General features: G+C 37.2%; 1 protein-coding gene across 1 annotated transcript in view; it reads left to right on the forward strand.

Annotated features, from left to right (window-relative positions):
- The first annotated feature begins 1,305 nt into the window (after nt 1-1,305).
- The window catches only part of LOC145687401 (protein O-linked-mannose beta-1,4-N-acetylglucosaminyltransferase 2-like), a 43,405-nt gene continuing 20,485 nt past the window's right edge, over nt 1,306-24,225 (forward strand). The window contains exon 1 of the mRNA XM_081760858.1: nt 1,306-1,510. The gene's annotated coding sequence lies outside the window, so the exon portion shown is untranslated. The remainder of the gene's footprint in view (nt 1,511-24,225) is intronic.

Consider the following 24,225-nt stretch of genomic DNA (forward strand, 5'->3'; position numbering starts at 1 on the left):
TAATAATAATAATAATAATAATAATAATAATAATAATAATCCCACCCCTTTTCTTCCCTTCTAGGTAAAATATCAAAAACGCTGGGATACGTATTGAATTATTTTAAGTCGAAAGTCCATATACGAAATTTCATGTTTCTAACCTTCAAAGATTCTTAGATATTGATATCTTATTATAATATTTGTAATCGCCGCCACTTTTTCTTTCCATCTCTTTTTTCTTCGTTTTACTATAATATCATTAAAAAACATAAGAACGCTTGTCAAATTATTTTAAATGAGGAATCCAAATGCCAAATTTCAAGTCTCTAGTTTTAACGGATTCGAAGAGATGACCATCTTATTAAAATAATTTCCAACACCATTCTCCCTTCCTTTCTTCGAATCCCCCCCCCCAAAAAAAAAATCCTTCGTTAGTGATACTCTACGTAACAAATCTTATCTACTGTCCTAATTTCAAGTTTCTGACTTAAGTGCTTTGGCCTGCGAGAAGTTACTTACTCAGAATAACGTCTTTTATGTATGAATTACAATAACAGCTTGTAGCTTTTCTTATTTCTCAAGAAAAGATGAAATGACATTTAAAGTCACAATAAATCCCTGGTCACTTCCTAATGTTTCCGTGTTGAATCCCAAAAGTCACGGCGCTCTATGTTGATCTAGTAGCTAGCGAACGTACCTATGATCTTTGATGCATGAGGTACTGTTGTTTACTTCCCGGTGAGTGAGCGTTGAACGCACTACAGTGGCTCAGATCCAACTTTAAACTCTAGTTCTCGTTCTGTAAAGCATCGCTTTTGACAAACGACTTAAATACATATTAATCAATCAACCAACCGAAAAGTATCCTCTTAGATTCAGAGAGCTTTTCTATATTTCTCTTTATTAAAGGTAAAGATAATTGAGGTTATAATCCGGAATTTTGAAATTCATTTCATATCCTTTTTCTAGGACACAATAACACATTTTTAGCACAGAGTAAGCCGTCTTACCCTCCTTTCTACAGCTGTTCGTCCAGCGAATGAATCATATTCTCGCTACTTTGGGGCTTATGGTGACCGCCCCAAGGAACTAGCGAGAGAAGAATTCACAATTCAAATATGTTTGTATTAAGTACCACACATTTTTATTAGATTCTGCTATGCTTGTCACACAGATTGTATCGGTCGGGAAAAAGACTATATTAATTAGTATTTCCCGATGATAAATGCTGAAAGCTCAAAAAACCCTTTGAAGGGGGCGGTCGCCCCCTCCGCTCTCCCCGTGGATCCGCCAGTGCTATCATATAAGTGTTATAAATTATCATTAATACAACTTTATTTTGGGCAATCAAAGGGAACAGGCCATCTGAACCTAAGTTTGGGTTTAACTACACAGCATCTACAGACACCGAATGGAATGGACTTTTTTAGCGATTTCGGAGCCGAATTTAGCGATACTTTGCCAATAAGAGTTGGCAACAGAGACTTCGGGCCACTATGGCGGCATTTGAGTTTGTAGTAAATTGCATGTAAGTATTTCAAGTGTTATATTAAAAATTTAGGCTCACAGATGTCAGGAGTTCATTATTGAAACGAAAAGACTAAAGACTACAATTTAACAATATTGACCGAGCTATCCTCTTTGTATGGGGGCATACATAAATTGATACATGAACTTCTCTTAGCAGAAGATACCCTCTTACTGTCGTAGAAAGTATTTCTGAAGAGAGTAGAAACATTAGTGAGTGCAATTGACTTAAGAAGGGCAGAGTAATCATACAGCATGTGGGCATATGGAATAAAAACTAGTACACAATAAACAAACTTGTGCTAGGTTGGCTACTAAGAAGGACGAATGCTATCTAAGTCGGGGCAGAAGCGGAGCAGGGGTAACCGTATGAGAGCATCCATAAAAAGCAAGGGGTTAAGTTCCAAAGTTGGGCGTCCGTTTCCAGCAAAATTTTTAAAATTTCCAGGAAAGTATGGATAATTTGATTGTTTGTGTGCTTGATAACGTATAAGAGTCTCGGAAAATCTGTATTTGTTATATATAAGCGGTTATAAACATGGGACTATACGGCGAGCGGAGGAAACTACTTGGCGCAAGGTAACCGAACAGTTGCATTGTGGGAAAGAAACGAGCATTTGTGTTATCAACGTGGCGAATGTACAAGGTTAATGAAGGCGAGGTTCTAGAACACACGTCCCCAATTGAGCTGTAATAAAGACAAAACAACATGCCCTGCGGGGTTCTAACCTGCCTTGACTCGCTGACGCTCGCTCTGCAATACTATGCGAGTTAAATATTAAACTTTGGTACAGAAAGAAACCAACCTAGCTACTAACCTTTATGGGGGGACCTGTGTCCTAGAACTTCCCCGGCAATGAACAAACAGTTTTAACATTTGTGAAGCAACACGTTGATAACGAGCAAAATCTTTTAAAAGTTTGTGAAGAGCACGGATTAATGACCCTAATAACAAATTGTAGAAAGTGTGGAAAAGAGATAACAGCGAATAAACGTGGCGAAAGTGGACGCCCAGCTTCGGAATAAATGACGAAGAAAGTGCTTTAGCGATGACAGTTATACGCATAAAGGAGGATAAAGGAAAAAACTTTATAAGGCATAAAACGCATATCTTTCTTTTTTATAGAGTACTACATGTTAAAGAGCATACTTTTCATTCCGTAATTTTACCTTGTTGCACATGTGAGACGTAAAATTAAATCACCTAATCATGTGTAGACGAAAAAAAGGAATTGTTATTGATATATTAATTGCACATTCACTTCGTTCTTCATTAAATTATTCTTTATACCGTAAACAATCATTTCTTGTGGTGAAGTTGCATTCCTTGTTGCAAATTCGCTTTAGGTCTCTTATGCATTGTGTGTATGAATATACTTTTAGTAAGTATGCCATAAAAACTACAGTGCATAAAAGACGAACTAACGTACTAGTTGGATACTGAAAACAAGAATCCTATCTAAACTACTAAGGTGAGAAGCGCAGCAAGAGTTCTGTGATAAGTGCACCCAGGCACGTAGGCAGGATTTCGTGAATGAACGGGGGTGGGGGTCCGTGACATGAAATACTGTGGCCATCACACCAAGGGCTCGATCATTCTAAACTATTTTACTAGAGCATATATTGGTTCATTCAGCCGGGATTTCGTAACGGGCGGGGCAGGGAGGGCGACATGAAATTCTGAAGGCCCAGGAGCTCGATCAATCTAAACTACTATAAACATATATTGGTTTGTTAGAACAATAAAATGAGGATATGTTGGTAAGTATTTTAATAACAAACTGAAGAAATCTCGAGTAAAATAATAAAGAAAATTATTGAAAAAGATTTTACAGTGTTTTTACGTTCTTTCTCAGTTCATTCAAATATAACAATTTTCCTTTCATTGTGGCCTCAACTATTATAAAAAGTACATACTCAATAATGTCTTGTAAGATATTTTACAATATCTGCGTTCCTTTCTCTGTTGAATCAAACAGTTTCCTTTAGCCTAACCGGCATATCCGTGGGGCGTAAAACTCAAAGATTTCATTTCATTTTCTGTTGAATCAAATGTTAACAGAACTTTCCAAAAAAAAAAATTTGTTTTTATTATTCCGTCAACTACTGTCTGTTCCAAATGACAGGTTAAAGGAGCAGTAGAAAATTGTTTTCGAAATAACATGTTTGATACTGCAAGGATACGAAGACAAAAAATTATGATAAAGAATGTCCACGTTGTTACACAACGGCACTATGCTTTTGGAAGCTTGAAATCTCCCTGACTAGTAGCAGGTAATTCTGAGAATTCCGTAACTTTTCTAGAAAGTTCGAATTCCCTGACTCTTCCAGGATATCTGACTCATCTCGCCACCCTGTATTGCAAGTAATGCAAATCTCCTCATAAGAAAGAGTAACCAAAAGCTTTCTGTAGTTTTTATTTTTATTTTTAATGCTGATCCTTCTTTTTCTCATTTAATTTTTGTTTCATCTTTCCTTAGTTTTTTCATTTCTAGTCTCGAACGGGGGGTCCGGATCCCCCTCCCCCTTGGCTACGTGCCTGGTTCACCCATAAGTGCAGATTTATTGTACGGAGCCATACATATATAAGCTACTTTTTTTTTAATTAAGTAATTTACTGCATAAGTCATTCAGTATATTGAATGACTTACAATTCTAGGATCAACACAGTAAATAGTACAGGTTCACTCGAGCAGGCGGTTCTAGCAAATGGAAAGTTTATATAGGTAGAATACGATGTGAAGGAATAAGAGTGTAAATATAAATAATTATTGTCAGTGCACAGCACTTTGAAACGAATTTTGAGTGATAGTGAAACTATTCTATGTGTAAGTGTCATCTTCCACTATCCACGTTTATGTGTATACCACTGTCACTGACGTTCCTGCTTCATACGGACGCACCCCTCCGTCCTGCCTGCTGCGTTCATGCCCTGACTCGGTTAGATAGCATTTTGCTTTTTAGTGGCCACTTAGCACGGTTGATGGTTCGTGTTTTAGAGAAATATATAATGCTATTTTAGAAGAGGAATGGTAAAGCAACCAAAACATATGAGGATCGCACACGCGTAATGACGTTTCAAAACGTAATCGAAACTGCAGCCACGCAATACTCAATAAGGAATGATGTCTGAATTTGTATGGTAGTACAGTCATTATCCCTAACGATAAATTAATCCGTTACTTAAGCCATATAGTAACATACGGAGCAGATTATGCTTCAATTTTCGCTTACCCACGTACCTACCGTAGTTGACGCGCTTGCTCACCATGGCCGTATCTCTAGGCACATCAGCTTCGCTCCGGTCTTACCCGGGAAGATGATTCATACTTTTTAGTGGCCATTTAGCACATTTTGGATTATGTTCGGACGCTGTATTTCTACCGATAACGCTTAAGCCGTATTAAAAAGAATCTGCATCCAGAAATGCAACTCATCCCACAACAAATAATTTGTAAGGTAATAGGAGTTCATTTTCTCATTAAAAAATTACATGACTACATGTCTGGTTGTGTGAACAGACAGCACCAATACTCCATGTAGAAGTTGATAATGATGGGTACACAGTGCAAATTGACGAATTGTCAATACATGCGACCCGTGCGCGGGTAAACTTTACACGATCCAATTGCGCATCAATAAGTAGTTCCGCTTTTTAGGGTATAATAGAGTAGGTTAGGGTAGATAGAGTAGAGTAAGATAGGGATAAATAGGGTAGGGGTAGGAACGGATTAGCTTAAGGTTATGAAAGTTTTGATCCATTTTCATGAGTGTAATTTCTCTTTTCTGAGTGAGTATACCAGCTGTAGCGGGCAATGTAAAATTAACCCCGTGCGCAAACTAATTAAACGAGCGGTCTATCAAAATAATGATGTGTTTAAATTTGGGGACTGATTAATTGACTTCTTTCTTGAAGAAATGGGCTTGAGACGGACTGATTTTCCGCCTCAGTTATTATATATATTATTGTTCTCTGTACGGAAGAATGCATAAATATTCCAGTAACATTTACACCGAAATTTCCGAAGCTTGTAAATTCCGTTGCAAATATTGCGATTTGCGTTATCCAGAATGTGCGAAAGCACCCGGCGCGAGGCTAGCTTGCGTTAGTCAGAACTTGCGAAAGCGCACCTGGCGCGAGGCTAGCTTATCAAGGAGGACGTAACAATATGAGTTTTTGTACAATATATTACGCACAACATTACGCTGAAGCAGTGTTAAATAGATTTAATGTGAAGAAACAATAATACGAAAACATTCAGAAGCCATACAGTGTTTAGTGTGTGTTAAAGGAACTTCGTTACTTGTATAATTGCAACAATATCGTAAAATATAAAAAGCCGTGTAACATCAACTTGCTGATACACGTGTTTAAAACTGCTGAAGTGATGTATCAGTGGGAGCTTGAGTTCTTGGTGGCTTGTTTTACATTTTCCGTCTCTTCTGCTTCATATGCAGGTAAAGTTTAGATAATAAGTCTATTGATGTCCAAGATGTTTTGGAAGAAACTCGTTTTATCTGCATGAACAGTGGGACGAACTGCATGGAAACACATTTCTAATTATATTTGAAATACTGTGGTCTTCATAGAAGTATAAACAAGGAAATTCATCATCGAATATTCAGAAAGTGATAGTTTATAGTGCATATCATCACCTGGAAATTCTTGAACCAAAAGCCAGCTCTCAGGGGGCTTGTGATTAAAAATTGTAAGGTCCGGGTACTGCTGATTTTTTTTTCATATTAATCCAACGACTTCTTATTGGTGTATTGAGGTAATCTATTGCATGAATCACTGTAATTTAACAAGGGATCTATTTACATGTGAGCAGTCTCGTGGCAAAATATTACAATGAGTGCTTAATTACAAACGTGTTTTCCCGCAGTGAGCTCCCACAACTTCGATAATCTTCATTCCTATTAGCTTAAATGTCCGTCCTCAACCATTAAAAATTTAACAACAAAAAGTATTTGGAAGAAATTTATGTATGTTTCTTGGTTGTGTATTGTAAGAATTTCTATATGTCTATTGGTACTTCTTGCTATCATTGGTATTTAATACAGTATATAATTTGCTTCGAAATATTTACGCTTTTATGTTAATAATGTTCTTTTGATTTTGTGTTTATCATCACTACTATTCCGTAAACAAAAGTGTGGTATGTTATTGGAGATGATACCGAAGAGCAGTTCCTCTCAGATAATTTGTCAGGTTCATTCTACGTATTTCAGTGTAGTTTAATCAGAATTGGCTTCTGATAAAAGAACGTGTATCTCCTCGATGCTCTCTAGTCAAAAATAGGAAAGTAAGCGTTTACCATCAGTTTCGGCGAATCTACCTACTTCCATCTGAAAAGTAGTTACGAAATATTTCTATCACACCTGATAGTTTGTTAAAGTGCACCATCATAGTACAGTGGAGTCCGTCAAGGCTATGGGCATAAATAGATGTTAATACAGTGGAGTTCCGTCTACACAGGTTACATTTCAGATGTATGAAAGGTGAGTGACAGTTGCTGAGTAAATTGCACGTATCACCAGTGAAGATATTTGGGTGACGGTTGCTGAATAAATCGCACATCCCGCTGTCAGAGTAATACTGACTTGTTTTGTATTTTAAAAGTGTAATCCCGTTCGTAATGGTTCGGAACTAATTTTTGATAGTATTACTATTTATTGTAAGTCATGACGGCTGCGCTGATACATTAATAGTAAAGCAAAGAAGTAAATGTTATCACTCTTACTGCTAATTGTGTAATTAGAGCAAATTTGTAGGTGTATTGTTTCACGCTCTTATCAGAGAAAGCAAAGGTGTGTAAGGAAAATCATTAATATGTCCAAATTTGATAATTGAATGATGTAAAGCAGTATACTTGGCCGGTGCTATTATGTACGTCGTCCTTGTCTTGTGTCCCTGAGAGTGGGTTAGTGCGTCGTCTTTCTGAAGTTGGCTAGAGCTGCATATCATTTCCCAGATGTCAAATTTAGTCATTCATCACCTTGGATATAACAGACTTATCAGTTACAATTACGTGGAAGAAGATTAAAGGAAACTCAAAGTCTGAATACTGAGTTGATGTTTATGGACCGGTTTTTTTTAATAGTGTAAATTGACATTTTTCCTTTTCTTCGTTTTTATTTTCCTGTTTCTCCAAAGACATAACTTTGTATTATCGAAGATTTGTGAACAATAAACATATTCCAATTGATATATATATGTTTCTAAAAATACCGATAGAATAGATAGACTGCCAACAGACTATCGAGGAATAATGTAGTAAGGTAAGATTAATTACATTTCTTATGATATTATTTATTATAAGTTAATAATTTCATTTGGTTGCACCAGAATGCAAGAACCTTAAAAGGTTATCCAAGTCAAATATAATTTGTAGAACGTAAGAGAGAGTAAGTTACAAAGTGGCGACCCAGTCAGGATTAATTGCATCTGGCTTGCAAACTGAAAATAAGACTATTGAAGGTAATATTCGTAAATTATTAATGGTTGAGAGGACAAAAGGCGGAATGAAGAATTTTCGGAGTTGTTGGAGTGTTTCTGTGGGAAAACCATATTCTATGATTTTGAAGTTCATTGTGTGTTATATCTAGATATATATATTTTATTGTGTGTTACATATATTTAACTGTGTTGTTACATAGAGAAAAACAAAAAAAGACAAAATGTCAAGTAGTTCCGAAAATAGTCGTAATAGCTCTGACACGGGAGAGCGTGCATATGCTTGTTGCCAGCATAACGTAACAGAGGAAGTGTTTGAACTTTCTGAGAAAATTAAATCAGTCATGTGCGGGAAATGTTTGCGCTGGTACCATTTTCGTTGTGTAGGCTTGAAGGAATCACCTAGCACGTATGATTTGGTTAGTGCTGAGACCTATCTTTGGTATTGTAAGGATTGCGAATCCCAAAAGATTTCTGATGATGGTGACAAAATCCCTGAACTTGAGAAGGATCGGGAAAACGAAAATGCGAACAATTCTGGAGTCTTTCGAGATCCAGTTGTCACTTCTTCGCCGGTTGCGGCTGCACAGGGTACCATAACTATTGAGATGATGTTCGCTCAATTGCTAAAAATGAATAAATGTATTGAGCAAATAAGCATTGACCAAAAGAAAATAAGTGAGGATCAAAGAAGCATAGGAATCGAACAAATGAAATTAAGGGCTGTTCAAAACGAACAGAAGGCTGAAGTTACAGCAGGTTTCAAGGAAGTTGCTGCAACTGTACAGAATGTCACTAAGCAACTTGAGAGTTTTAAACTGGAAGTAAGGGAAGAGTTAAACGTGGAGGCGTCGCGACTAGACGAACGTATAGATATGGTAACCGCCATTGTTATGAAACATGATGACAGGATTAAAACCCTTGACGAAAGTGTCAGAGAACTTCACGAAAAGGAGAGAACTCGAAGCGAGACATTGAGAAGTTTGCCAGAAACGTTGAGGAAGCAGAATCACGAGATCGCATCCCTTCATGAATACCAGGATACTAATAATGATGTCCTTAATTCGTTGCAAGTTCAAACTAATGATATTAGTAACCGTATTACGGTACTACAACAGCAGACCCACGCAAATCATAGTGAAGTAGTCAAGGATATCTCGCTCTTGAGGCATGAACTTGATAATCTTAAATCATCTTCGGTTCACTCTGATTGTGAGAGTGTATGTAGTGATAAAGTAGTTCCGCGGAAGCGATCTTTTGTGAGTTCTGAACCAGTTGAGAATGGACATGCTCTTAAGGGTCCAATACGGATTTTTGAAGTAAATAGGGAACCTCCCCTAAATTCCTATTGTACTTCTTATTCTTTTGTGAGCCATAATTGTAATGATGTTCCTATCTACAGCTCCAATGCTAGTAATTCCTTTGGTTCTGGACAAAATATTAATGATAAAGTGATATTTACTAGGAACGGTACTAATGACTTACCTCAAGTATCAACAGTACCTTCATATCGTGTAACTCCTTCCGTCCAACCTAGCGGTTTTCCACCCTGGACGATGTTTAACTGTAGTTATAGTATACCAACGACGACGACTACTACGGTGTCATGGAGTATGCCAACGACAGTGGTGAGCAAAAACTCGGTTCAGCGTTGTATGGTTCGAGATAATTATCCTCACGTTTCTTTTGATTGTTCCAGGTCGAAAGTTTGTGAAAATTCCAAACCTTTAGTTGGAGATTCTTTTGATGGGATTAATACTGTATCGCAACCAGTGTCTGCTTTTCCATCTGTGTTCAGATTAAAAGATCTCAAAGATTTCCCAAGATTTTCAGGAGATAATCAACCAGGGGTAGCTCGCAGATTCCTTCGTGATTTTCAACGATGTATTGAAATATACTCAGTCTCGGATGCTGAGAAAATTAGGGTAGCTAAAAATTGTTTGGTAAACACGGCTTACATTTGGTTTCACACGGTTGCTGGTGAAATAAGATGCTACGAGGACTTCATTCGACTTTTTAAGAAACAATATTGTTCGCAAGAGATGGAACATATTCAGAAACGACAATTACAAAATCTCAAGTATGATAAAACGAAATTCTCGTCTTTACTTGAATTCTCGTGGGCTTTGATCGAGAAGTATTTCGATGTGACTGAAGTTCCTAACTATACGGAACTAATGAACCTCATCCTTGGATGTATTCCGGAAGAGGATGTGAGGTGGCTGACTGTCAATCCTTGTCATGATTTCGACGAATTTATGAGTAGAATCGCTACCCTATCCAGCCACTCGGTGACATCCCAAGTTGATTCGGCAAGACTTTCTCAGAAACGCCCGTTTGCTAGGCAGGCCAAAATTGTTTCAAACAGAGGCAAACAGGTAAGTGTGAGTAGTCAAACTGATTCAAACCAATTTGGATATTCCAACAATAATTGTAGTTGGCAGAATCGAACTCACATAAGTAATAGGAATAATAGGAATGGATGTTCTTCACTAGGCAATAGTAGGAATCGAAGATTTCGAGGACATGGAAATCGAAGGAGATTCCATAATAATGATAGCCAGAATCCTTCTGGTGGAAACAACATGGCGCGAACCGATAGGAATGGAGATAGTGAGAATGTTTCTTATACAGATAGAGATCAATCTCGAGCATTTAATCGAAATGGTACCGATCATGACCATTGCTCGTCAGGTACGGAAAACCCATTTCGCAGCAACCTTTAGTCATGGGGGAAGATTGCTGCGGAGGAAGTTCAAACCCCATTACTCAAAAGCCTAATTCAGATGTAACTATCAAACCTTTTCTTAACCAAATCGAACCTAGTGTTATTTCAGACCCGAAATACGATCATTTTATTGAATTTAATGTCAGTTTTGTAGTCGAAGATGACCAATCCTCGTCTCGTACAGAATATTATTTTTCTTCATCTCCAGTAGTAAAGGGGACTATAGGGGGCATTGACTTGAACTGTACAATAGACAGTGGTGCCGAGCTAAATCTCATGGACTGGGAAATTTGGAAGCGTATTAAACTTGCTTTTCCATCGGCCAAGTTACGGCCCTATACAGGACTATCACTTGGAGCATTTGCAGGAAAGGAAAAGTTTCTTGTACAGGGTGTACAAACTTTTAACTTAAATTTACAAGGCCATCTGTTTGAAGTCCCAATCTTCATAATCAAGTACTTGCGTACAGATTTGATTCTTGGATGCCCTTTCTTGGACAAATTTCAGGGAATAATTGATCGACGCACCAAAGAAGTTAAATTGAAGGATCAATCTGGTACGGAAGTTATCCTGCAAACATATGAACCCAACCTGCTATTGGTAGCTGTCAATACCAAGGAGAAGGAGGTGAATATTCACGAAGACTTCAAAATTATACCTGTGGCAACTGAAACGATGCCTGACCACTCTTTCACGTGTCAGCCGGTAGCTATAAATAAAGTCTCAGCCTCCACTACATCATTATTGACGGATGTTCCTATTGAAGAGCCTGAACCTAACATTTCTGAAGAGGATATACGAAATTACATAGAAACAAGAACGGACTTGGATTCTTCGTCAAGAATTCGTCTGCAACAGCTTCTTCTGAAGTATAGACCTTTATTCTCAGAATATCCCCGAAGAGTGCGTGCCCCTCTGCATAAGATTCAATTGACTGACGAGATTCCCATCGTTGGACCATATTATCCTGTTCCACAGGCCATGCAGGAGGATTTTGAACGTGAATTGCGTACGTGGATTAGATTGGGGATAGCCAAGGAACATCCCTCTCCATACCGTAACCCTGTTCACTGTGTGCGTAAGGCGTCAGGAGGAGTGCGGCCTGTTCTGGACTTGCGTGCCCTTAATAAGAAGGTAATAGCTCCCAAAGTACAAGTTGAACCCATCAATGATATACTGAATAAAGTAAGTAAAGCAAACTTCTTTAGTAGCTTCGACTGCTCAGCCGGATATTATGGAATAGGGTTGGATCCTTCTTCATATCAATACACTAGTTTTGTGTACATGGGGAGGCAATTTGTAATGTGTTCGCTCCCAATGGGAATCAAGAGTGCACCAGCTATTTTTCAAAATTGTATGTACAACTTTTTTGACAACACTACGAGAGCATTTGCAACTATTTACTTGGATGATGTACTCGTCTCAAGTTCTTCATTAGAAGAACATTTCCAGCATCTGGAGCGTGTTTTTGAAACGTTTCACAGTGCAAATTTCTCGCTCAATTTCAAGAAATGTGACTTTATCCGGCCTGAAATAAATTTCCTTGGTCATGTTATAAGTGGAAGTGCTGTGAAACCAGATCCCAAGCATAATGAACCGATCCGGTGCTTTCCAGTTCCCAAAAATAAGAAAGCACTGAGAGCCTTTTTAGGTTTAGTTGGATGGAGACGCCGTTTCGTGCCAAATTTTGCAGCTCTCACGGGACCATTGTATGACCTTCTTAAGAAAGACAAGAAATTTGTACTTACACCAGAGTTATTGGAAAATTTCAAGAGACTTAGGGAACTAGTAAGCCAACCTCCTGCCTTAGGGCAACCTGATTTCTCTTTAACATTCCATCTGTATTCAGATGCCTGTGTAGAAAATTTGGCTGGCTACCTTGCTCAGTGGCCATCAGGGGACACAGATCCAAATGTTATAGCATATGCGAGTCGTAGGGTTCGACCTCACGAACTCTCTCTTTCAATCTTCCAGCTGGAATTGCTTTCTGTGTTATTCCTCTGTGAACACTTTTCACAGTATATACTCGGCAGGACTACTGTAATCCACTGTGATAACGCAGCTGTAACTCATGCTTTTACTTTGAAGAATTTGGATCCAAGGACAACCCGAATGCTATTAAAGCTCCAGAGATTTGATCTGATTTTCGAACATCTTCCCGGAAAAAGTAATCACGTAGCAGACGTGTTGAGTCGATACCCACCGGAAGTACCATCTATATCCGAGGAAAAATTTGTAAACTTTCTTTCAGTGAAGGATGCATCTCTCTTCGACTTAGAAGAAATTAAAGAAAAACAAGGATCTGATGAGTTTTGCCGAAGGACCAAATCCTCTCTCGGAGAAGCTATTGAATCGGAACGTTTCCTTTTGCACCAAGGCATTCTGTATATGAAGAATCCGAAAACGTTGCAGTGGCTGCTTGTTATCCCACAGGAGCTAACTTTAAAAATAGTTAATGCTATCCACACGACAGGCCATTTTGGAGTCCATAAGTGTTTTTCTTTCTGTAGAAATCTCTTCTACTGGCGACATATGAAATCCGACATCAAGAAGTACGTTAAAGACTGTATTCGCTGTGCCGAAACGAAATACGCTAATCGCGTCATATCGAAGGAAGATTGTGTGATTGAGGCAGACTCGCCTCATGATAAACTAGGCATTGACATAGTGGGAAAATTGCCATGCAGTCACGGATATTATTACATTCTGTCTATAATAGATATTTATTCAAGATTTGTGGTGTACTATCCAATGAGAACTGCCCATGTGAAAGAGATTCTTGCTCTTCTTGAAAATATATATTTTTATCTAACACCCTATCCTCGTTCTATTATCACGGATAGAGGTCCTCAGTTCCTTTCAAAAGCCTGGAAAGAGTACTGCCAGAAACATGCTATCAAACATTTGTTGACGTCTAGCTACAGTCCAAACAGTAACGGAACGACTGAGCGTTCCCATAAGGATCTTAATCGTTTAATAAGACTACAGTGTAGTCAGAAGCAAACCGACTGGAGCAAAGTCTTGAAAACATCGCAAGACTTGTTAAGTTACTCTATCTGCACGAGTATTAACTGTACGCCAGCAGAATTGTTTATGTCCTACTCAGCCGCGGAGGCCTATAAACGTTCTTTCCCTTGGCCACAAAGTCTAGAGAAGATTAATGAGAAGGATCGTCACCTCTTAGTGGACGATAACTTGCCCTATAAGAAGAAACAGCAAGTAAAGAAAACAGAACGTGAAATTGTCCTTAAAGTAGGCGACCTCGTCATGGTACGGACGCATTATTTGTCATCAGCTTCCCGCAAGGAAACGTCGAAATATTTAAATTGCTTTGTTGGTCCATACGTCATAGTGAAAATTTTGCGAAATAGTGCTGTTTTACACAACCTTATTGGCGAAGCGATCGGAACACATAATTTCCAAAACATGAAATTGTTCGATTGCTCAGCAGAAAAGAGACAAGAACTTTTATCTCATTATCCTCACAAACTGAGTTTCACGATGTAAATAGAGATTTGATTAGTTGTGTTTCTTATGTTTAGATTTTAGTGGTGAATGTTTAAAAAAAAATAAATTCACTCAAGATGTTCATTTATTTTCTTTTTGGCCTAGAGCGAGGCTGAGACGGACTGATTTTCCGCCTCAGTTATTATATATATTATTGTTCTCTGTACGGAAGAATGCATAAATATTCCAGTAACATTTACACCGAAATTTCCGAAGCTTGTAAATTCCGTTGCAAATATTGCGATTTGCGTTATCCAGAATGTGCGAAAGCACCCGGCGCGAGGCTAGCTTGCGTTAGTCAGAACTTGCGAAAGCGCACCTGGCGCGAGGCTAGCTTATCAAGGAGGACGTAACAATATGAGTTTTTGTACAATATATTACGCACAACATTACGCTGAAGCAGTGTTAAATAGATTTAATGTGAAGAAACAATAATACGAAAACATTCAGAAGCCATACAGTGTTTAGTGTGTGTTAAAGGAACTTCGTTACTTGTATAATTGCAACAATATCGTAAAATATAAAAAGCCGTGTAACATCAACTTGCTGATACACGTGTTTAAAACTGCTGAAGTGATGTATCAGTGGGAGCTTGAGTTCTTGGTGGCTTGTTTTACATTTTCCGTCTCTTCTGCTTCATATGCAGGTAAAGTTTAGATAATAAGTCTATTGATGTCCAAGATGTTTTGGAAGAAACTCGTTTTATCTGCATGAACAGTGGGACGAACTGCATGGAAACACATTTCTAATTATATTTGAAATACTGTGGTCTTCATAGAAGTATAAACAAGGAAATTCATCATCGAATATTCAGAAAGTGATAGTTTATAGTGCATATCATCACCTGGAAATTCTTGAACCAAAAGCCAGCTCTCAGGGGGCTTGTGATTAAAAATTGTAAGGTCCGGGTACTGCTGATTTTTTTTTCATATTAATCCAACGACTTCTTATTGGTGTATTGAGGTAATCTATTGCATGAATCACTGTAATTTAACAAGGGATCTATTTACATGTGAGCAGTCTCGTGGCAAAATATTACAATGAGTGCTTAATTACAAACGTGTTTTCCCGCAGTGAGCTCCCACAACTTCGATAATCTTCATTCCTATTAGCTTAAATGTCCGTCCTCAACCATTAAAAATTTAACAACAAAAAGTATTTGGAAGAAATTTATGTATGTTTCTTGGTTGTGTATTGTAAGAATTTCTATATGTCTATTGGTACTTCTTGCTATCATTGGTATTTAATACAGTATATAATTTGCTTCGAAATATTTACGCTTTTATGTTAATAATGTTCTTTTGATTTTGTGTTTATCATCACTACTATTCCGTAAACAAAAGTGTGGTATGTTATTGGAGATGATACCGAAGAGCAGTTCCTCTCAGATAATTTGTCAGGTTCATTCTACGTATTTCAGTGTAGTTTAATCAGAATTGGCTTCTGATAAAAGAACGTGTATCTCCTCGATGCTCTCTAGTCAAAAATAGGAAAGTAAGCGTTTACCATCAGTTTCGGCGAATCTACCTACTTCCATCTGAAAAGTAGTTACGAAATATTTCTATCACACCTGATAGTTTGTTAAAGTGCACCATCATAGTACAGTGGAGTCCGTCAAGGCTATGGGCATAAATAGATGTTAATACAGTGGAGTTCCGTCTACACAGGTTACATTTCAGATGTATGAAAGGTGAGTGACAGTTGCTGAGTAAATTGCACGTATCACCAGTGAAGATATTTGGGTGACGGTTGCTGAATAAATCGCACATCCCGCTGTCAGAGTAATACTGACTTGTTTTGTATTTTAAAAGTGTAATCCCGTTCGTAATGGTTCGGAACTAATTTTTGATAGTATTACTATTTATTGTAAGTCATGACGGCTGCGCTGATACATTAATAGTAAAGCAAAGAAGTAAATGTTATCACTCTTACTGCTAATTGTGTAATTAGAGCAAATTTGTAGGTGTATTGTTTCACGCTCTTATCAGAGAAAGCAAAGGTGTGTAAGGAAAATCATTAATATGTCCAAATTTGATAATTGAATGATGTAAAGCAGTATACTTGGCCGGTGCTATTATGTACGTCGTCCTTGTCTTGTGTCCCTGAGAGTGGGTTAGTGCGTCGTCTTTCTGAAGTTGGCTAGAGCTGCATATCATTTCCCAGATGTCAAATTTAGTCATTCATCACCTTGGATATAACAGACTTATCAGTTACAATTACGTGGAAGAAGATTAAAGGAAACTCAAAGTCTGAATACTGAGTTGATGTTTATGGACCGGTTTTTTTTAATAGTGTAAATTGACATTTTTCCTTTTCTTCGTTTTTATTTTCCTGTTTCTCCAAAGACATAACTTTGTATTATCGAAGATTTGTGAACAATAAACATATTCCAATTGATATATATATGTTTCTAAAAATACCGATAGAATAGATAGACTGCCAACAGACTATCGAGGAATAATGTAGTAAGGTAAGATTAATTACATTTCTTATGATATTATTTATTATAAGTTAATAATTTCATTTGGTTGCACCAGAATGCAAGAACCTTAAAAGGTTATCCAAGTCAAATATAATTTGTAGAACGTAAGAGAGAGTAAGTTACAGGCTCTTGGTACATTTTAAATGTTGTTTCTTATGAGTTGCATTTCTGGTGCAGATTTGCTGTAGGAGTGCTTAAACGCTGTATGTATAAACACAATGTACATAAATATGGCATAAAATAATTTATGCAAGTTGTTTTTATGAGTTTAACGTTCCACGATTGTAGACCCAGGCTAAAGGAGATGATGATGATCAGATAGACGATAATGGTAGAATGAAGGAAGGGGAAGTAAAATGAAGACTTCCAATAAAATCCACATACACAATGTGTGTCCAGCGCCAACTTCACTTCGGGCAAGCAGCAATCGAACCAGTTACCCTACGCAACAGAGATGATCGCACTACCATTGAGCCATTGTCTGTATTTTAGTAGTCGAGTGGAAATTAGTGATATAGATAATCTAGGTAATGTAATCGTGACTGCCACATAAGCCTCGATAAGAGAAGCATTGCAAACTGCACATGTACACGTAATATTCACTTGTCTAACGTATTGTAAGCCTTAGTGACTTCATTCAATTCCTTCGGCACTCTAAACGCTTTTCGCTCCTTCACACATGTGCATTTACTTTTCTTTGGATTACGAAACTAATATCTTCATGCAAGAATATCTAGCGAAATGTTTATCCGTCAAGTCTATTTGAGACATTAAAGAATGTAATTTGCTAGTAGAAGATAAGTCACTTTTAGCATAAGTAGAGACTGATATACTCGAATAATACTAGGGGCTTACAAGTAAATATGGAAATCGGTATTTTATAATTTTATTAAAATCTTTATGTTCATTTCACGCACGTAGACTTTTAGTTTTGTTTTTTTCTGTCCTCTTGTTAAATCGTCCAGACAAGTTGGAAAAGAATAGCGTTATGTCTACAAATGTGAATTATGTTGTTTGACTTCATTGTATAACTTCTGCGTCATATAAAACTGTGTATACAACAAATTCTAACAAAATATAAGAATTTCTTAGTTACATTATGCTGATAAACGTATTTCTCGCTAACAATTTTCTGCTCACTTCGAGATTTTGAATTTGAGACATCACACATCTTTTCTGTGGTACCTAAACTGAGGACTTCCTAGTTTCATTCGTTCGGTCTCTAATCTAGTCACCCGTTACTAGCAGACCAATATCTTAATCTTTCTATCCTCGTTCTAAGTTCTTCTGGATTTAAAAAAAAAATGAAGTGAAATAAAATCTTTCAATTTAACGTCGCAAGTTTATACCTGTTAGGCTAAGAAGACGATGATTAAGGCAACTGAGTGATGATGGAAGAATTGGTGGAATGCGAAAGTGGGAGGAAAGGAAGTATTCGAGAAAACCTACAGACACGCTGTTGTCCATCACAACTTACGGTACTTGGCTGGGGATCGAACCAGGGACCCCACGCACCAGAGGTGAGCGCTCTATCACTGGGCCACCGTGCTTCCCCTTCTAGTGGATAAGTAGTGAATACAGTGGGCTTTAGTGGACTACGCACCTTTATATAGGTCAAAATAAAACTTTATTTTTCTCCCTAATTAGTACCCTACAGTGATGACCTTGATTACCTTTTCAGTTAGCCTCATGCTTAAATTTCATCTAATTCTGTTATTTTCCCCATAAATTCAGTGGTGTTATTCAGCCGGTTCACACAGGTTCGCGAGAACCTGTTGTTAAAATATTTCGAGTTCGCAGAACCGTTTGTTATACCCAAACATAAACACACACACACACGCAAGACCTAGCCAAGAGTGAAAGAAAGAAGCCAAACAAATTTGTGAAAACACCTCTTTATTTTCCCGCTCTCTTGCATTGTTGTGAAAGCAAGCAACTTTGAATTATTTCAATTTAATGGGCAGACAGAAATTTTAATACGGATTCCGGAATACTGGAACTTGTGAGTGTAATGATTGTGATACTTATATAATGCCTATTACGTGTGCTACCTATTTGTTTTTGTACGATTCCGATATCTTCATCATTTCCGGAGATATGTGTCTTCGAAGTAATGTGTACGAAATATTGATCTTTTCATCGATATCTCGAACGATTGCTTGTCATGACCCATACTGTCATTCCTCAAAACATGGCCCTTTCCTGTTGGGACCCCCTATATATATATATATATATACACGAGGCGTATACCAAAAGTAAGGGCTGTCTGATGATTTAAAAGAAAAAAAAACAGACGCTCGTGCGGAACGGGATTTATTTTGCCAGAATAGGTGCCTACGGAGCTACTTCACATAATCACCATGCCGTTCCAAACACTTTTCGTAACGCTGCACCATCTTCCGTAAACCCTCTGAATAGAAGTTTGCCACCTGAGATTGGAACCAGTTGGCAACAGCAGTCTTGAGATCCTCGTCGTTTTCAAACCGTTGTCCACCAAACCATCGTTTCAAACGCAAGAAGAGGAAGCAATCGTTAGAGCAAGGTCGGGACTGTATGGAGAGCGGTCAAACAGGTCCTAACGAAAATCTGCAATCGTCTTCTCGACGACGGCAGCGGTATGAGGACGCGCGTTGACGTGAACGAGGATGATTCCGGACGACAGTTTCCCGCGACGTCGATTTTGAATCACACGTCACACTTTTGGTGAGCATGTCCCAGTACATGCCAGCTGTAACTTTTGTCCCACATTCCAAGAAATCAACCTACAGGACGCCCTTGTCGTCCCAAAAGACGGTAGCCATCAGATTGCGACTTGAGTGCGGCGATTGCTTAAACCTTTTTGGTTTGGGGGAACCTGAATGGCGCCACTGCATGGACTGTTGTTTGAATTAGCCCGTCAGAATGTGGGAAAACAAATCATCTCCCTGTTGTCGATAATGATCCAAAAATTATTGGGCACTGCACATTCGTCGCTCTTTGTTTGTTTTGATCCGTTAGCATTTTCGACACCTACCTTGCACTCAACTTGTGATATCCAAGCGTTTCTGTGACAACCCTGTGGATGGTGGTTCGTGCAACGTGAGGATAGTCATGTGCCAGAGCACTGATCGTCAATTACCGATCACTTCGCAGTTTTTGGTTCACTTGCTCCACGAGATCATCCGTCTGAACACTAGGCCTGCCACTCCGGTCTTCATCATGATTGTTGGTGCGACCATTTTGAAACTCGCGACACCATTTGCGAACCTCTCCTGGATTCATTACGTAGGTTTTTACACTAGGCAAATTTCTGATGGTTATCAGCAGCAGAAGTTCCTTTTGCAAGCAAAAATCGTATCACACCGTGCACTTTTCAACTAGCGAAAGAAACAATTCTCGCGGCCATTGCGATCTGTCTTCCACGGCTGCCAAACTCTTACTGACTCAAGACAACCAGTGCAGAGACTTCGTCAATACTCCGTCGTTGGCGCTTCATGCGTGAAATTGTGTTCCGGCTTACCCCCCACATTTTACTATACGTTTACGGCCCTTACTTTTGGAATATGCCTCGTAGAAGAGAGAGAGAGAGAACCGGGTGTTAAAAAATTAGAATAGCACTACTGCCTAAATCATGTAATATCGGGAGACCATCTACGGTACTTAAGCCCTATAAATATATATTTTATTCTGGCCAATGGCCACATAGCGTTTCTTGAAGAAAGAAAGAAAGAAAACACTCAAAACTTATATTCAATTGCATCTTTACAAGTTGCTCTGTATTTAGAGTGCATACTAACAATAGGATATCGTAGTGTGGTAGAATAATTCTCTATTTTCAAAATTCGGCTCCTAGTGTCATAAAATCTCGTATTTTAATGACTGCACTTCTAGTAGATATGTGTGATCTCATAATCTAGCCAGGAATGTCAGAGGCAGGAAAATAGCACGGGGTTGAAGCACAAGGACGAGCTCATTACAGCCATTATAACTTGAAATCTTCAGTAAGCTTTCACGTTGTGCAGTTGGTCAATTATGGCAGTTTAATTTCCCTTAAAATATACTTGTATATTTGAATGTACTAAAATGTTCTCGTATATTTATAAGTTCAACTGTAAAACATTAATTTATTATTTATAATTTCAACTGTAAAGCATTAATTTATAACTTACTGTGTCCAAATCCACTTTAATTACAGTAAACTTTTCAGCAATATTCATTGCTTTCATGAGCTCTGGGAAACTCACATGAAGGTTTTATTTTTCACTTCTCATTTTTTACTTTATTTGTGTGCCCAGTTGCAAATGATAAGGTCTAAAACATTGTTAATGTAAACCAATTTTCCAGTCTTTCCTATTCTCAGCCACACTTTCATTTCTATGTACTTTTTTTCTCTTTACATTTTGCATACATTGATTCGTATATTTCAATTGCTGCCTTACTCTAGGTATTCCTCCTGCTATTCCCTCCATACCTATAGTAATAGCATAGTTCTGCCATGTCTCCTAATGTGTGCAATCATTCTATCTCCTTTTTTAAAAAATATCCTTCGGTTACACTTTTTTCCTATCATTTCCAAGTAGAGATGCAAGAGCTTGTGGAAAAAACAGGCTTTTTTAAAACTTTTTTCTTCGTTTTTTTTTTTGCTTGAGAAATTTTGGGCTTTTAAAAAAAAAAATCTGCTTTAAATGGATAAAGCCGGCTTTGTTTCGCTTCTGTACAACAGAAAAACTATTTATTTAGTGGTTAATGCGGATATTAATGTAAAACCTCGAAAATGAACCATAAATGGGTTTAGAATCGGGGAAGTACCGAATTTGCTGTACATAGATCATATGCGTAATAAACTGTTCATCTGAGCGTGTGAACAGGTGTGTGTGTTTCCAAGGTTCTAGAATATATAACCACCTTCATGGTTTACTCAGTCCTGAAGGTTTCTGAATTTTTAACAAGAGGAATTCAACATACCATTACGGAACTCTCCTTTATTGCACATATGTTGGATCCCGCACTCGACCATTCTGACAAACGTTTTTCTTAATTCCATCTGTAAATGTAAAGATAGTGCATGTAGAATCCTAGTCGACTTCCTTTCTTATTGTTTTTAAATATTTATTACTAATTGCCGGCAGTGACGGATTTGCGAAGGGAATTACGGTGAAAGGTGTCTTTCGGACTGAAGTCTGTTCGCCGAACTACGGAATTTCTAAAGCAAACTAAATATTAGTAATGCCTTACTCATAAACTTTTAGCTCCCCTCAAATAAAAATGAGGAATTTTTAGAAAAACTAAATAGTAATAAGAAAAGCCCCTCCGAAAATACTTTTCTAAATACACCATTGATTTTCAGTATAAAATGGTCTTCTGGGTTGTATCCGGGAAATTATTGCTGAATATGCAGACGAAACGAAATATTAGTTATCTCTGTATTCATAAATTTGAAGCTCCTCCCAAATAAAAATTTGAGATTTTTTTTTTTTTTTTAAGGAAAAGTAAACATTAATCAGAGAAACACCTTCCAAAATACTTTTCTAAATCCGCTAATTATTTGTATAAAATAATTTATAAAATAAATATGTAAATGTATTCAAGGTTGTATCCGAAAGATTATTGGTAAATCAGTGCACAGCTACAGTATAACAGAAATGTGGAAGTACGCTTTGACTGATATATTGATAAAAACATAAGTTTAACTTATGTTCTAGAAGCTACAGTACTAAGCTCTAAGAAATGAAACACAGATGACTAAAAATGAAATGATCTAGAGAAAAAAAATGTCGATAACTCAGAAGTTACAATAAAGTTAAATAGTCTCTAACCTTGCCCTCAAATGCTACGTACTTTACGTTTACTTTAATTCATAAAGTATGTGCTCCATCCATCATGATGGTGAATTTCAGAGCGAAATATTGCATTTAGGTCATAAATTCTTATTTAACTGTAGAGTATACTATAAGAAAGCTATTTAAATAGAAAAACAAGCTTTTTATGTGAAAAAAAAAAACATCGATTCGAAAAAGCCGGCTTTTTTGCATATCTATTTCCAGAAATATTTCATTTGATATCTTATCCACCTATTCATGTTTTAAAGTTTTATAGAATGTTTCAGGTTACAAGTTTTTTTTAATGCCTTTTTTGCCTGAGATATTTTACATTTTACATCTTGTTTGCTTGTAATGTCGCTTTCCTGCTCCTCTTCCACCAAATAATCTATTTTGATCTTTATTTTTCTTACTTCATTTCCTCTGCATTTCATAACTTTCGTTGTGTTCTTGTTGATCTTGTATTTGCCACTAAGTGCATGTTGCATCCCGTTTAGATCTGCGTCTAATTTTTTTCTCACTGTCTTCCAAAAGCGTAATATCGTCCGAAAATATAAAAGTGTGTATTTTCCGTCCATTATTATTATTATTATTATTATTATTATTATTATTATTATTATTATTATTATTATTATTATTATTATTATTATTATTATTATTAAATCTTCAATGTAGAGATTAAACGAACTTGGTGGCATTGAGCATCTTTGAACTGACCCCCTTCTGAAATGTTGCTTCTACCGTAATTGTTGTCGTTGCCGTATAGGTTATATGTATTATTCTTCGCTACTTATAGTTGATTTTTTATTTCTTCAGAATTTTCAACATTTTTTTCCATTCTACATTATCAAGTGCTTTCTTCAAGTCTTCAAACGCTACATTAGTTGCTCTTCCTACTTGAATTCTTTCTTCTATAAATCCTCTTAATGTAAGTATTACTTCCCTCTTTCCGATATTCTTCCTAACACCAAATTAATCCTTTGCTAGTACTTCTATCTTGGCTTCCAATCGTCAATCATGTATATATTATTTTTCGAAATTATTGAAGTACAAGTTAGCAAGCTTATCATTCTGTGATTCTTACATATCTCAAACACCTACTGTTTGTTGTATAGCCACTTGTCCCGCACTTTGTATAATTTATGCTAATGTTTGTCTACACCTGGGATTTTCCCATGTTTTGGATTTCGAATTACTTTGTCGTACTCTGATCCGAGTATGAAATTTCTCTTCCCTATTCTTCTATTTCCTTTTATGTTCTCCAGTTCCTCTAATTGCTTGTCACTTCTGTAGAGCCATTCTAAATAATCCTACCATATTTTCATTTTATCTTCAGCATCAGTCTGGGTCAGCTTCTGTATCTGTTAGTACACAGCTCTTTGCTCTTCATGGTTTGAAGTTTCTCTTCTTGTAAGCCATACATACTCTTCCTGTGATCATATTCTTTTATATTTATTCACATTTTTGTCTTATCTACTCCTCCTTTGCATGTCTCTGCATTTTCGAATGATCTCTTAACTTTTATACTGCTCCTTAGCCTGTTGCTGGTAACATTATTCAATTTTCTTCTCTCATCCATTAATTTCAGAGTTTCCTTGGTGATCCATTCTTTTCCTGCAACTTCCTTTTCGTATTCTACTGCTTTCTTCGTGGTATTTGGTTGTTTTCTTCCTTTATTAGTTCTTCTGTTATATTTGTACTATTTTCTTCTCGAAACTTTCTTGGATTTCTTTGTTCTTCAGGT

This window comes from Thermobia domestica, chromosome 1 (genome assembly GCF_964235325.1).
Source record: "Thermobia domestica chromosome 1, izTheDome1.hap1.1, whole genome shotgun sequence".
NCBI classification, from domain to species: domain Eukaryota; kingdom Metazoa; phylum Arthropoda; class Insecta; order Zygentoma; family Lepismatidae; genus Thermobia; species Thermobia domestica.